This window comes from Suncus etruscus, chromosome X (assembly GCF_024139225.1).
Source record: "Suncus etruscus isolate mSunEtr1 chromosome X, mSunEtr1.pri.cur, whole genome shotgun sequence".
NCBI classification, from domain to species: domain Eukaryota; kingdom Metazoa; phylum Chordata; class Mammalia; order Eulipotyphla; family Soricidae; genus Suncus; species Suncus etruscus.
The window spans coordinates 53,000,420-53,015,640 of NC_064868.1; the positions used below are offsets into that span (position 1 = coordinate 53,000,420).

Genomic DNA, 15,221 nt, shown 5'->3' on the forward strand with positions numbered 1-15,221 from the left:
AAAAAATTGTACTTAGACCCCCAGCTAACATCATGTACGAAGGTAAAATCCAAATGGATGAAAGACCTCGATATCGGGGGCCGGGCTGTGGCGCTAAAGGTAAGGTGCCTGCCTTGCCTGTGCTAGCTTTGGACGGACCGCGGTTCGATCCCCCGGTGTCCCATATGGTCCCCCAAGCCAGGAGCAACTTCTGAGCACATAGCCAGGAGTAACCCCTGAGCGTTACCGGGTGTGGCCCAAAAACCAAAAAAAAAAAAAAAAAAAAAAAAGAAAGACCTCGATATCAGACCCAAAACCATAAGATATATAGAACAACACATAGGCAAAACACTCCAGGACATTGAGACTACAGGCATCTTCAAGGAGGAAACTGCACTCTCCAAGCAAGTGAAAGCAGAGATTAACAGATGGGAATATATTAAACTGAGAAGCTTCTGCACCTCAAAGAAAATAGTGCCCAGGATACAAGAGCCACCCACTGAGTGGGAGAAACTATTCACCCAATACCCATCAGATAAGGGGCTAATCTCCAAAATATACAAGGCACTGACAGAACTTTACAAGAAAAAAACATCTAATCCCATCAAAAAATGGGGAGAAGAAATGAACAGACACTTTGACAAAGAAGAAAGGCAAATGGCCAAAAGGCACATGAAAAGATGCTCAACATCACTAATCATCAGGGAGATGCAAATCAAAACAACAATGAGATACCACCTCACACCACAGAGAATGGCACACATCACAAACATTGAGAACAAGCAGTGTTGGCAGGGATGTGGAGAGAAAGGAACTCTTATCCACTGCTGGTGGGAATGCCGTCTAGTTCAACCTTTATGGAAAGCAATATGGAGATTCCTCCAAAAACTGGAAATCGAGGTCCCATACGATCCAGCTATACCACTCCTAGGAATATACCCTAGGAACATAAAAATACAATACAAAAACCCCTTCCTTACACCTATATTCATTGCAGCACTATTTACCATAGCAATACTATGGAAACAACCAAGATGCCCTTCAACATATACACAATGGAATATTATGCAGCTGTCAGGAGAGATGAAGTCATGAAATTTTCCTATACATGGATGTACACGGAATCTATTATGCTGAGTGAAATAAGTCAGAGAGAGAGAGAGAGAAACGCAGAATGGTCTCACTCATCTATGGGTTTTAAGAAAAATGAAAGACATTCTTGCAATAATAATTTTCAGACACAAAAGAGAAAAGAGCTGGAAGTTCCAGCTCACCTCAGGAAGCTCACCACAAAGAGTGATGAGTTTAGTTAGAGAAATAACTACATTTTGAACTTTCCTAATAATGAGAATGTATGAGGGAAATGGAGAGCCTGTTTAGAGTACAGGCGGGGGTCGGGTGGGGGGGAGGGAAACTTGGGACATTGGTGATGGGAATGTTGCATTGGTGATGCGGGGTGTTCTTTACATGACTGAAACCCAAACACAATCATGTATGTAATCAAGGTGTTTAAATAAAAAATATTTTTGAAAAAAAATACAAAGAAAATAGAAAATCTAAAAATATTGGAAAAAGAAAAGGAGAAAGTTCATTAGAAGTTATATTTGTGAAAATTATTGTCATTATTTTCAAATAAAGTCATTATTTCAATAGCCGAAAGTTTAGTATGCTCCTTTTTTTTATAAAAATGGGAGAAACACTAAAAAAATGTGTGTGTGTGGCAGTTGTTGTTGTTTGCATAGGCACAGCAAAATATGGAAGAAATTGGAAGAAAAAACCTTTGGCCTAAAAACAGGGAGATCTTAACCCCGAAGTATTTTGGCATAAGACCAACTCAAGGCTCCAGGCATACTAAGTTGTCCAACCCCATAGTCATTCTCTGTGGTCCCAGTAACAGCTCTTCACCATCACAGTTGTTGCTATCAGGTTTCTGTAATTATAGATCCTGGTTTCTATACCGGTCCTATGTTAAAGTCTGGGTGGTATGTAGTGTCTTCTGGTTTTCTCTCACCGTTAGTTAGCATCACAGAGAATTCTGCCCTAATATGACCATGCTTTACATATGATGGTTTGAGAACTGATAACACCAGGCTGATTTTTTTTTAGTGAGTGAGGGCATTGTTCACCAGTAGAATCCTTCCAGAATCTCTGGAAACTGAGTAAAAGTCCAAAAAAGTCAGTAATGATGCTTTGAATTTCTGGACAACTTAATTTGATTGATGTAAACCCCAAATGAAATTCCAACTTAACAAAATGGGCAGCGGACAAGAGCTCTCTAAACCCTCTGCTAATGAATTAATAATTTAATTGGAGACAATAATTTTAATATAATAATAATTTTTATTTTGACCAAAGTGAATTACATATCTTTCACAGTAATATTTTAGGTACATATTGACATTGAATCCAGGAATTCCCACCACCAAAGTTGTCCTCCCTCCATCCCCATTCCCAGTATGCATCCCATATCCTCCTTACCCCCCCCAAGCTGCTAGTATAAGTGGTCCCCTCTGTGTGTAGCTTGTTGTAGATTGGGTATTGATTCTGTTGTCATTGGCTTTGGATTTGGTCCGATCATTTTTTTCAAGTTATGTGGTTTTATTTGAAGAAGAGAAAAGTAATAAACTGGGGTAAAAGTCTAATATGCCAAAAGTGAGGGGAATCCTTCTAGAGGCTCTCATCGTCGGTTTGAGAGATGAAGGAGAAAAAGAAAGTGAAACACCCCAACAGTACAAAAAGAAGAGTCAAATATTCAGTGAGCACTCCAGTGATAACGATAGGCACCACAAAAAAAGCCATGGTCTTGAGTTAAAAAACATGGCAGAGCACCTAAAGAGAGAAAAGAAAAGAAGAAAAAAAAACAATGTAAATATAAATGGGGACAACAACTTCAATAACCACACCAAAACAAAAAAATTGACAAAAAGTAGTTATAGGTAATAAAAATAAAAAATAATAATAATTAATGAAGAAAAAATAATATATAAAAGATAAAAATGTTTTGTGCTTTTTGCCTTTTTTTTCCCTCCTGCACTGGCACAGTGCTATGGGGTTTCTCCACCCTTGGGGTATATTGTAACGGGATTAACTATAGACTCCGTTCAGGTTCATTTACTCTACCGGTGGTGTTTGGAAAACTTCTGCTCCGTCCTGGGTGATGAAATAAGACCTCTGTATCTAGAGATCTCAGTATCTGCACAGGTCCAGGAGTGGGACTTATGATGAAGTCTTTCTTTGTGGTTCTAGAAGTTCTCTGTTCCCTCAGTGTCATTTTAATCCATCTTCTGTGGTTGGTGGTCTTGGTCTTTGCACTGATCCTAGGATGGAACCTAGGATAGCGTCTTTTATTGTGTTTCCAGAAGCCCCATTCCGTTGCGATTGGGAGACAATAATTTTTACAAATATGCTTACTACTGTAGTTTTCCTTCCTTCTTTCTTTTTCTTTCTTTCTTTCTATCTTTCTTTCTTTTTTTCTTCTCTTTCTTCTTTTATTCCTTTCTTCCTTCTTATTCTCTTCAATAACTCTTCTATCACTTATGAGAAAACAAATTTATTATGATCAACTGTGTCAAGTTTTTTTTAAATAAATAGAAAGAAAACTATATAAAATGAAGAAATGAAAGAAAAGATAAAGAAAGAAATAAAGGAAGAAAGATTTTTGCATGTTAATTTTGTAGCCTGCCACTTTGCTACACAAATCTATTGTTTCTAGGAGCTTTTATATAGTGTTTGGGGTTTTCTAAATACAGTATCATGTCATATGCAAACAGTGAGAGCTTGATTTCTTTCCTATATGGATGTCCTTGATACAATTTTCTTGCCTAATTGCTATGGCAAGTACATCAAATACTATATTAAATAGGAGTGGCGAGAGGAGATAGTATTGTATGAGATTTTAGAGGGAAGGTTTTAAGTTTGTCTCCATTGAGTATAATATTTGCCAAGGTCTTGAATATATTAAGAAAAGTTCTTTCCATTCCAATCTTGTTGAGAGTTTTGACCATGAAAGGATGTTGGACATTACCAAATGTCCTCTGCATCTGCATCTGCTGATATGATCTGTCCTCTGCATCTGCTGATATGATCATATGTTTTTTCTATGGTGTATAATGTAGAGGATATAAATGGAAAATCATATCTTGTTCATGGATTAGGACTATTAACATCATTAAAAAGTCAATACTGGGGGCCGGAGTGGTGGCACAAGTGGTAAGGCCTTGCCTGTGCTAGACTAGGACGAAATGCGGTTTGATCCCCTGGCATCCCATATGGTTCGCAAAGCCAGGAGCAATTTCTGAGCGCATAGCTAGAAGTAGACCCTGAACGTCACAGGGTGTGCCCCCCAAAAAAACTAAAAAAAAATTTAAAAAGTTAAAAAATGTCAATACTCCCCAAAGAATTATACAGATTTAATGTGATTTCTCTAAAGGTACCCATGACATTCTTTAAAGAAGTGGATCAAACAATCCTTAAATTCACTTGGAACAAGAAATATCCAAGAATAGTTAAAGCAACACTTAGGAAAAAGAAGATACGAGACATCACTTTACCCAACTTTGAATTGTATTACAAAGCAACGGTGATTAAAAAAGCAAGGTATTGGAATAAAGACAGAACCCTCAGATCAATGGAATATACTTGAGTATTCAGAGAATGTTCCCCAGACATGCAATCAATTAATCTTTGATAAAGGGGCAAAAACCACAAAGTGAAACAAGGAAAACCTCTTCAACAAGTGGTGTTGGAACAACTGGTCAGCCACATTCAAAAAAGCAAGCTCTGACCTCTATCTAATACCATGCACAAAGGTCAAATCCAAATGGATTAAATACCTTGATATCAGATCCAGAATCATAAGGCATATAGAAGAACAGGTAGGTAAAATACTTCATAGCATTGAGACTAAAGGCATCTTCAAGGAGAAAATACCACTGTCCAAAGAAGTGGAAGCAACGATAAATAACAAATGTGGCTGCATTACTCAGAGAAGTTTCTGCACCTTAAAAGAAAAAGTGAGTAGGACACAAAGGCCACCCACTGAATGGGAGAAAACATTCACCCAATACCCATCAGATAAGGGGCTAATAGCTAAGATATATAAGGTACTGACAGAACTTAATAAGAAAAACATCTAATCTCATAAAAAATGGGGAGAAGAAATTAACAGACACTTCCTCAAAGAAGAACTACAGATGGCCAAAAGACACATAAAAATATTCTACATCATTCTACATCACTCATCATCATGAAGATGCAAATCAAAACAACAAAACTGAGGTACCATTCACGCTATATTGACTGACACTTATCACAAACAACAAGAACAATCAGGGATGTGAGGAGAAAGGAACTCTCATTCACAGCTGATGGGAATGCATTCTAGTCCAGCCTTTATGGAAAACAATATGGAGATTCCTCAAAAAATTGAAAACTGAGCTCCCATATGATCCAGATATACCACTCCTAGGGATGTACCCTAGGAACACAAAAACAATACAAAAATGCTCTCTGCATGCCTATGTTCATTGCAGCTCTATTTACAATAGCCAGAATCTAGAAATAACCCTGATGTCCAACGACAGATGAGTGCTAAAGAAATTGTAGTACATAAACACAATGAAAAACTATGCAGCTGTTATGAAAACTGAAGTCATAAAATGTTCCTATACAAGAATATACTTTCAGGGATCATTTCTATAGTATGTGACTAGAGAAGTTTCTCTGATCCTGTAGAGCACCCAAAGCCACGAGGAGGAGCCAGAGCATCCTCTCCTGAGCATGAAGCCGGCTCTAGGTGTCGCTTCTGCAACTGCCTCTTGCCATTGATGATTGTTCTCCCTTTTCTCCGAAAAAGGTAGAGGGAGAAGATGCAGTCTGAGTGGTAAAAAAAATGTTCCTATACATGGATGACAAGAAACTATTATGTTGAGTGAAACTATTCATAGGGAGAGATTTAAGACACAGAATAGTTTCACTCCTCTGTGGGATTTAAGAAAAATAAAAGACAGAGCTTCCAAGAGAAATTGCTCCAGAAGAAACTTTTTCTCCCTCGGCTCTTTTTAACAGAATCCAAGAACAGAATGAGGAACTTGGAATGATAATTGATTTAGCATATACTCAGCGCTATTATAAATCAGAGTATTTACCAGAGACTATTCCTTACTTAAAACTTTTTACAATGGGGGGCCGGCGAGGTGGCGCTGGAGGTAGGGTGTCTGCCTTGCAAGCGCTAGCCAAGGAAAGGACCACGGTTCGATCCCCCGGTGTCCCATATGGTCCCCCCAAGCCAGGGGCAATTTCTGAGCGTGTAGCCAGGAGTAACCCCTGAGCATCTAATGGGTGTGGCCCAAAAAACCAAAAAAAAAAAAAAAAAACTTTTTACAATGGGACATCAGGTGCCAGATGACAAAAGTATTTCAAAGTTCAAATATGTTGTCAATGGGTTTTTGAAAGAAAATAAAAATAATGACAAACTTAAAAAAATAAAATAAATAAAAGACAGTATGGTAGACAGTATGGTAATAATACCCAGAGACAAAAGCGATGAAGGCTGGAAGCTTAAAACAAATATTGGTGGTGCAGTTAGAGAAATAACTACACTGATAACTATAATGACAATTGTAGTGAGTGAGAGAAATAGAATGCCTGCCTTGAATACAGGCAATGGGTGGGCTAGGAGGGAAATGGAGGGCGTTGGTGGTGGGAAGGTTGCACTGGTGAAGGGGGCATATTTCTTATTACTGAAACCCATCTATAAATATGCTTGTAACATGGTGCTTTAAATAGATATACTAAAAATTAAAAAATGGAATTAAAATAAAAAAAGAGTGATTCCTAAGTGCAGAGCCAGGTAACACTGCTGGGTGTTACCTCCCACCAAAAAAAAAAGTAAACAGACAACCCCCCAAAATGTGAGAAAATATTTGCAAAGTATGGAATGAATATTTAATTTCCAGAATATATAAATATACCTAAACAAGTCTGCAAGAGTATAGGCAACCCAAATATTTTATCTGCTTATTGTGAAGCTTGTATTTAATAAGCATGTACCTTAAATATAACCATGAAAGACTTGTAATTCACATTGGTCTCAATAAAAATTATTAACGAAAAGAATGTGGACTCTTTCTGTGTCTGGACCTTATCATTTGGGAGCTTGTACAGGATAGAATGACATAACCCAGGTCACCAATATATGTTACCAAGTTCTCATAAATATTCTTTTTTTTTTTTTTTTTTGGTTTTCTGGGCCACACCCGGCGGTGCTCAGGGGTTATTCCTGGCTGTCTGCTCAGAAATAGCTCCTGGCAGGCACGGGGGACCATATGGGACACCGGGATTCGAACCAACCACCTTTGGTCCTGTGTCGGCTGCTTGCAAGGCAAACGCCGCTGTGCTATCTCTCCGGGCCCTCATAAATATTCTTAGACCTCCTTGAAGTAGGAGAAGGCCCAAGGGAAGAGGAGATCTGGGTGTGGCCCAAAGGTAAAAACTGAATGAAGAGCCACTTCCATGCCAGAGGAAGTACCAGTACTGCCCACTCCTCCATACAGTCATAGCAGGAGCTACAAGGTACACAGCAAGAGCTCCAAGGTTTTGAGGATACCTAGGGGTCGCGGCAGCAGCTGTGAGGTAGAAAGGACACCCATTGACCCAATGTTCAGGAGAGGGTCAAGGGTTGTAGCAGGAGCTTCAAGGTTTGGGGCAACAGAGGCAGTGAGAGAAGTAGAATGCCTGTCTCAAATACAGGCAGGGGTTGGGGAAAAGGGAGGGGCATTGGTGGTGCAAATGTTGTAATTTGAAGGAAGGTATTCTGCTTATGACTGAAACCCAACTACAATCATGCTTGTAATCATGGCGCTTAAATAAAATTAAAAAATATTCAAAGCCTTATAATTATGAAGAAATAACCAAAGTTACCTAAAGTGAGTTTTGAAAGCATATCTAGCTAAAATCAACAAGAGCACTTATTTATCAATAACTTTGGGGCTTTACTGTGTATGACATGTAAGTCCTGACAATGGCACATCTGAAATAAATCAAACATCTAAAGACCCAGCCTGCAGCTAGCTAGAATTCACTGCAAGCTAGGAACAAAGGAAGAAGACTTGGTTTATTATGCCAACTAGAACATTACATATAGGACTTGTCATATGGAAGACTATAATGAAAACAATCAGGGAATAATATCTGATAGATTTTGTATTAATAGCTAATATGTTCAGTGCCTTTTGTCATTTTCTTGCTTAAAATCTAAGCTCACCAATAAAAAAGCCCTAGTCTAGGGTTTGATCTACGACCTGCACAACAACCATGATCTCTAATTCCAGAGGTCTGACTGAGACAATAGCAACTGAATGGGTCTTCTGGTAACATAACGAAAGAGGCTATCCCAGGCCCCGTCCTAGGATCAGCGCAAAGACCAAGACCACCAAACACAGAAGACAGATTAAAATGACACTGAGAGAACAGAACTTCTAGAACCACAAAGAAAGACTTCAAGTTCCACTCCTTGACCTGTGCAGATATCGAGATCTCTAGATACAGAGGTCTGACTTTATCACCCAGGACGGAGCAGAAGTCTTCCATACACCACAAAAGCACCAAGGGAAGAGTATATGAACCTGAAAGGAGTCTATAGTTGAGTCCATGACAATATACTTCAAGGGGGGAGAAACCCTGTATCTCTTAGGCCAAGGAAATTCCTTTTTGAATGATCCCAATATTTACTGTGCCTGTGCAGAAGGGAAGAAAAAAAAGGCAAAAAGCACAAAACATTTTTTTATTTTATTATTATTTTTTATATATTTATTTATCTAGTTTTTGTTGATTTCTTTGTTTTGGTGTTGTTTTTGAAGTTGTATCCATTTTTATTTTTTTTATCTTATTTTTCTTCTTTTCTCTTCTCCCTTTATGCACTATGACATGTTTTTCATCTCAAGATCATGGCTTTTATGTGGTGCTTATCTTTATTGTTGGAGTGCTCACTGGATATTTTATTTGACACTTCTTTTTCATAATGTTGTGGTGTTTCACCTACTTTTTCCCCTTCATCTCTCAAACCGAGGATGAGAGCCTCTAGAAAGACTCCGCCCATTTTCGGCTTATTTGATTTTTACCCCAGTTTATTACTTTTCTTTTCTTCAAACAAAAATCACATAAATTGAACTATCTAGTCCAGCTTCCCAATTAGAGGGGGAAATAAGGGAGGTACCAAGAACAAACAGGTGTAAGATCACTAAGTAGTAAGCTAGGCACAGAGGGGACCACTCATTCTAGCAGCCCCGGGGATGAGGGAGGAGGATATGGATGTGGGAGGCAGGACGGGAACGGAGGTGGAAGGAGGACAATTCGGTGATGGGTATTCCCCTGATTTTATGTTAATATGCACCTAAAATATTATTGTCAACGATATGTAAGCTACTATGATTAAAATAAAAATTATATTAAAAATCTAAGTTCACCCCGCCTGGCTTCAGGAATGAAGTTTAAACGTCTTTTTCCAGTGTAATTGTTTCTATTTTTGGCTTTAATTCTGCTGCTGTAAGCCACTGTTGTGGTTTTGTTGTTGTTCTTATTAATTCGACTACTTGATATCATTTCTATCTTCTTAGAGGCTTCTCAATCTTTATTTCATACTTTCTGCGAGTTTATTTATGGATATTTCCCACTTCTGCAAGTTCACTGAATATTTAATAGGGCTTGAAGTCTTCATTGGAAATGTTTATAAAATTCTAGTGTATTTAAAGACTTTCCTTGCACTTTTCCCCCCATCCATTTAGGAAGGTGGATCTCTCCATTTCTATATTACTTTTGATGTTACAGAGTGCAAGGGGTAGAGATCCTGCACCTAGATGCAACTTAGATAAAACTACAGGGTGCTTTTTAAGCAAAATAAGTTAGATGGGGAAGGACAAATGCTAAATGATTTCACTCCTACGTGATATATAAAAAATAAACACTGTAATGGATAGTATCTAATAGCAAAAACATTGGCTTTGATTACAGAATTATTGTTACCTAGTGGAGTTAATATAGTGGATACTGTGTTTGGGGTAAACTAGAAGTGGCCAAGGGAATGTTCAAAGTTGATACTGGGACATTGTTGGGAGCGGTATATCTGAAGTACAAGCATTAATACTATAAATACTATTGTAAACCATGCAACTTCAATAAGAAGAAAATGTATTTTTGAACTGTAAACTTTGGAAGGCAGGGTTGGGTTACCAGAGGATACCAGGATGCTCAAAATGTGGTATTTAGGGTCACTCTCAGCAGTGCTCAGGGGAATAGGCAGTGCAGAGTACTGATTCTAGGGTTCCAACATGGAAATAGAAGTGATCAATTCCTTTGAGCCTTCTCTGTTGGCACCAAAAAGGTTTAAAACTTCTCTACATGACCTACAAGGCCCTGTCAAATCTAGATACCATCTGACAGACATGACATTATCTCCTACTAAAAACTGGTTATACTTCATGTACATTTATACATCATTTATACCATGTACATTTATACATGTTTAGACCAGATATTCTCTCTGGAATTACCCTCACCCCTTACATCCCCATTTTCTTTTCAGCCTAATGAAATCCCATACAATTCATCAAGGGCAGCTCAAAATGGGGTTTTCTTTAATACCACCTTTGCCCAATACATTTATTTTAACTGTATAATCTATTCTATGCTGGCCTTTTTTTCTTTTTTCTTTTCTTTTTTTTTTTTTTTGGTTTTTGAGTCACACCCAGCAGTGCTCAGGGGTTACACCTGGCTCCACGCTCAATCGATCCTGGCAGGCTTGGGGGACCATATGGGATGCCGGGATTTGAACCAGTGACCTTTTGCATGAAAGGCAAATACCTTACCTTCATGCTATCTCTCCAGCCCCACTATGCCAGTCTTGTGACTGCACTGTGATATTCTTATATCTGCTGTATGAGAATTCCAGTGTTAATTTGGAGTAGGTGTTTACTAAGTGCTTATTAGACAGATTTCAGTTGGAGTGGAAGAATTAACAGCCAATCAACATATTTATGTGGTTGGCACTCAATAAATCTATATCTTGCAATATGAGAAGAGGGAATTGTGGATATAAAAGGTATTTTCTAATTCTTTCAATAAGCTTAAGGAATATAAGAACTATATGTGAAGAAAATTTTCATATAATGCAATTATACAAGAGTTAAAAACTGCTGGAATGAAAAAATAATTAAGATTCATAAAATGGAGGAAAGATCATAAGCTAAAAAAGTTTCATTGCAGACAGAGTGAAATCCAGATAAAGGAAACAAAATGGCCAAAGGCTGAAGATGAGTATGAGGCTGGCATTTCTGTTTAACTGGAAGTCAGGAAGTCAGGGCAAACGGTAATAAATGGAGACACATAAGACAGAACCTAGAAAGTCAATAGGATTGCTATGATTTTTAGAAATAACATATACAAACTTGATTTTAGGGGTAAGTGTAGAATTAGTGGGCTTGAGGGAACAAAGGGGAAAAAGACTAAATAGCAATTTGCTACTTTTGTTTCATGGAAGGTCATTTGGAATAGAGCAGGAAGAGAAATAAATACAAATATTCATACTCCCAAGAAATGGTACTAAGTAACTAAGTGGTGGGGGAGAATGAAATGATGCTAGTTTGGATTTGACATACTAGCATTTTCTTTATAATAACATTGACATATTTTGGATAAAAGTAATAATCCCATCTCAACGGGCCCACAATGGTAGGCCCATTTATGCACATGAAACTGCAAATGAAAATATGACCTTTAAAGTATGTCACATATATCAATGCAATCAATTACAAAGAAACAACTAACTACTTTATTAGTTTTGCTTCACACATATAAGTTGGTTTCACATGGCATTTTGCATAATATATGTCATACTACAAATTTGGAAAATGGAGAATGAAAAAGGAAAAGAAAAGTTAAAGAGGCATTATAGAGATTGCCAAATTAGGAGTATTATTGTATCATTAAAATTAAATAAATTCTAAATAGAGGTGATAAAGCCTAGAACTTGCCACAAAAATCACCTTTTGGAATTATGTGTCTGAGAAACCATCATTAATAGCACCGTAACGCATAGAATCTCAATCAATAAAACTTTTTATATTTAAAAACAGCTTTGTCTACACAGACTCCTTTGCTATTTGAGAATAGGATTACTTAAATCTGTATTTTCAAATGCCTGGCCAAAAAAAGAGAGCTGATTCAATAAATAACAGCTCATTCACCAATAGCAGATTACATTTATTTTGAGTAGCTGATATGAAGTGACAGTTCCAGATAGCAAAATCTGAGATGCCATGAACATGCTCATGTTGGAGGTTTGGGTGTACCTTTAACGCATGGGCCCCGATCTAGCTGAAAGATTGTGAGTAAAAAGCTCCAGAAGTTGCAATTAAAGCGTGCAACTTTAGGCAACACTGCTACTAGGTGTTTGAGCACTACAATCAAGTATGAAGCTTCTGCAAGCTCGTGCACTAAAACAAAAGTGTGTGAGCCCCCATAAGCAAGTGTGTAGGGACCATAGTCAAGTGTATGACCCATTTGGTGGCTGCAGCAGCAGCAACTAGAAGGGAAAGGAGGCAAATAAAAGTAAGGTTTAGATGGTTGCAGAATAGATGGGCACTGGTGAAGAGATGAGTGTTGGACATGTGTTAAAATACAACCACCAACAACTCTGTAACTGTGAATATCATAGTTAATTCATTATTAAAAAGTAGGATCTAGAAGTGAAAAACTGGTGACAAAGATGCTTTCCATGTTTGCTGCTACTTTGCAATTCTAAATGGGATTACTTTCTTTTTGCTTTTTGGGGCCACACCTGGTGATGCTTAGGTATCACTCCTGGCAAAGTTCAGGGAATCAACCCAAGGACAGCTACTTGCAATGCACGTGTATTATCTCTTTGGCAGGAACTGTTACCTTAATATCTTTTTTTGTAACTCAGAAGTTCTCCCAACTTTTCTTCCCTATAGGCCACTTTTCAGAAAATAAATTAGCCATCACCTCCCCAGCATGAAAACCAACTGTTTTTAAGCAATCAGAAAGATGCAGCAATGAATTTGTGTCCTTGTATGTATCTATATTTTGCTTACATCCTACATCATAGTAATTAAATATCATGTAAGACATACTGAAGATTTAAATCATAAAATCATTTGGTAAAATCAACCATAGTGAGGCTGGAGCAATAGCACAATGGTAGAGTATTTGCCTTGCATGTGGCTGATCCAGGACTGGCCTTAGTTGGATTTCTAGCATCCCATATGATTCCCCAAGCCAGGAGCGATTTCTGAGCGTATAGCCAGGAGTAACTCCTGGTGTCAAGGGATGTGGCCCAAAAAGAAAAAAAAATCAACCATAGTAATATTTATTTATTTATTTATTTTTTTTTTTTGGTTTTTGGGCCACACCCGTTTGACGCTCAGGGGTTACTCCTGGCTATGTGCTCAGAAATCACCCCTGGCATGGGGGGACCATATGGGACGCCGGGGGATTGAACCGCGGTCCTTCCTTGGCTAGCGCTTGCAAGGCAGACACCTTACCTCCAGCGCCACCTACCCGGCCCCAGTAATATTTATTAAGCACAAAAATAAAATAATACATTTAAGTAAAAATTACAAATAACATTTGAAATAAATTCTTTTTTTTTCTTTTGGTTTTTGGGTCACACCCAGTGGCACTCAGGGGTTACTCCTGGCTATGCGCTCAGAAATCGCTCCTGGATTTGGAGACCATATGAAATGCTGGAGGATCTAATCACAGTCCATCCTAGGCTAGCGCAGGCAAGGCAGATATCTTACCCCTTGCTCCGGCCCCTAAAATAATTTCTAATAAGAAGTATGATGTTATTTTCATCAGTTCAACTTGCACTTTTGGAAGTTCTACTGTTTCTACTTGAAAAAGAGTTTGAAGAAAAGAAGGGTTTAAAACCTAATCAGGTATATTCATTTTAAAGGTATCATCACATTGGTGATTAAAGTTGGAATGGTGAGGCCCCAAGTGCTAATTGTATATAGCAAGTTCTCATCATGTATTCGTACTGCTGCTAAATTTGAAAACTGGCGGAATTCTCCTTATCCTAAATTCTGTTTGTACATAAAAAATGTTGCCATAAACTTAATAGTTATTTTTGGGCCTGGAGAGATAGCACAGCGGTGTTTGCCTTGCAAGCAGCCAATCCAGGACCAAAGGTGGTTGGTTCAAATCCCGGTGTCCCATATGGTCCCCCGTGCCTGCCAGGAGCTATTTCTGAACAGACAGCCAGGAGTAAACCCCTGAGCACCGCCGGGTATGACCCAAAAACTAAAAAAAAAATAAATAATAAATAAATAAATAAATAAACTTAATAGTTACTTTTAATTGAGTTCAATGCCTTGAAGTTCTAGATTTGTTTCATTAAATCTTTCAAATAAGTCTTTCACATAAGCTATGGCTATTCTAAAATCATCACATTGGTATATAAAGCATCATCATTGTTTTCCAGGAACTCTATCACTGAGTCAAGAATTTATAAAAAGCCAGGGACTGGAGCAATAGTACAGTGGGTAGGGCACTTGTCTTGCATGTGACTGACCTGAGGTCAGTCCTTGGCACCCCATATGGTCACCTGAGCCCCACCAGCAGTGATCCCTGAGTGCAGAGCAGCAAGTAACCTCTGAGTATCTCCAGATATGGCCCCAAATAGCAATATAATACTAAAGAATGAATAAAACCGATCTACATAGGCACCTTTGATAGTCAACAGACTTATGCATGAATTCTTTTGATAAATCTTGTCCTTTCAGTGAATTACTTTTGATTTTGTTAGCTGCTTTAATGATGTAACAACCTATGGAAGATTTATTCAGATTTTTGGAAACTAAAAGTTGATGAAGAAGAACAGAGCAAACAGCGAATTTATTCAGAACTACATTATGCAAGAAAGCCTTTATAGTACACAGCAGCACTGTCAGTTGCAGCTGACAAGATACAGCTCACAGGCACCCAAAACTGGCTATTGAGATCAAAGTCCTCAACTATGGTGAGTAACCTGACCTTCTGATAGATAATCACCATGACAAGCTGGAATGAATGTGCCATACCCTTGACTGGAACATTGGTGCACCTGGCCCAACTTATGAATGGCTTCATGTTGCTTTGGTCCATCTACCTGCATCTCACTCTGGACTGTACATTACAGGCTCCTTAGAGATTTTCCCACACACATGTCCCCGTGGTTACCTCCCAGT

The 15,221-nt window shown here is 38.2% G+C and overlaps 1 non-coding gene across 1 annotated transcript; it reads left to right on the forward strand.

Annotated features, from left to right (window-relative positions):
- The first annotated feature begins 5,648 nt into the window (after positions 1-5,648).
- LOC126000045 (small nucleolar RNA U3) lies at positions 5,649-5,862 on the forward strand. The gene has a single exon (XR_007492431.1). It is a non-coding gene; the product is annotated as a small nucleolar RNA U3 (small nucleolar RNA).
- Positions 5,863-15,221: the final 9,359 nt, after the last annotated feature.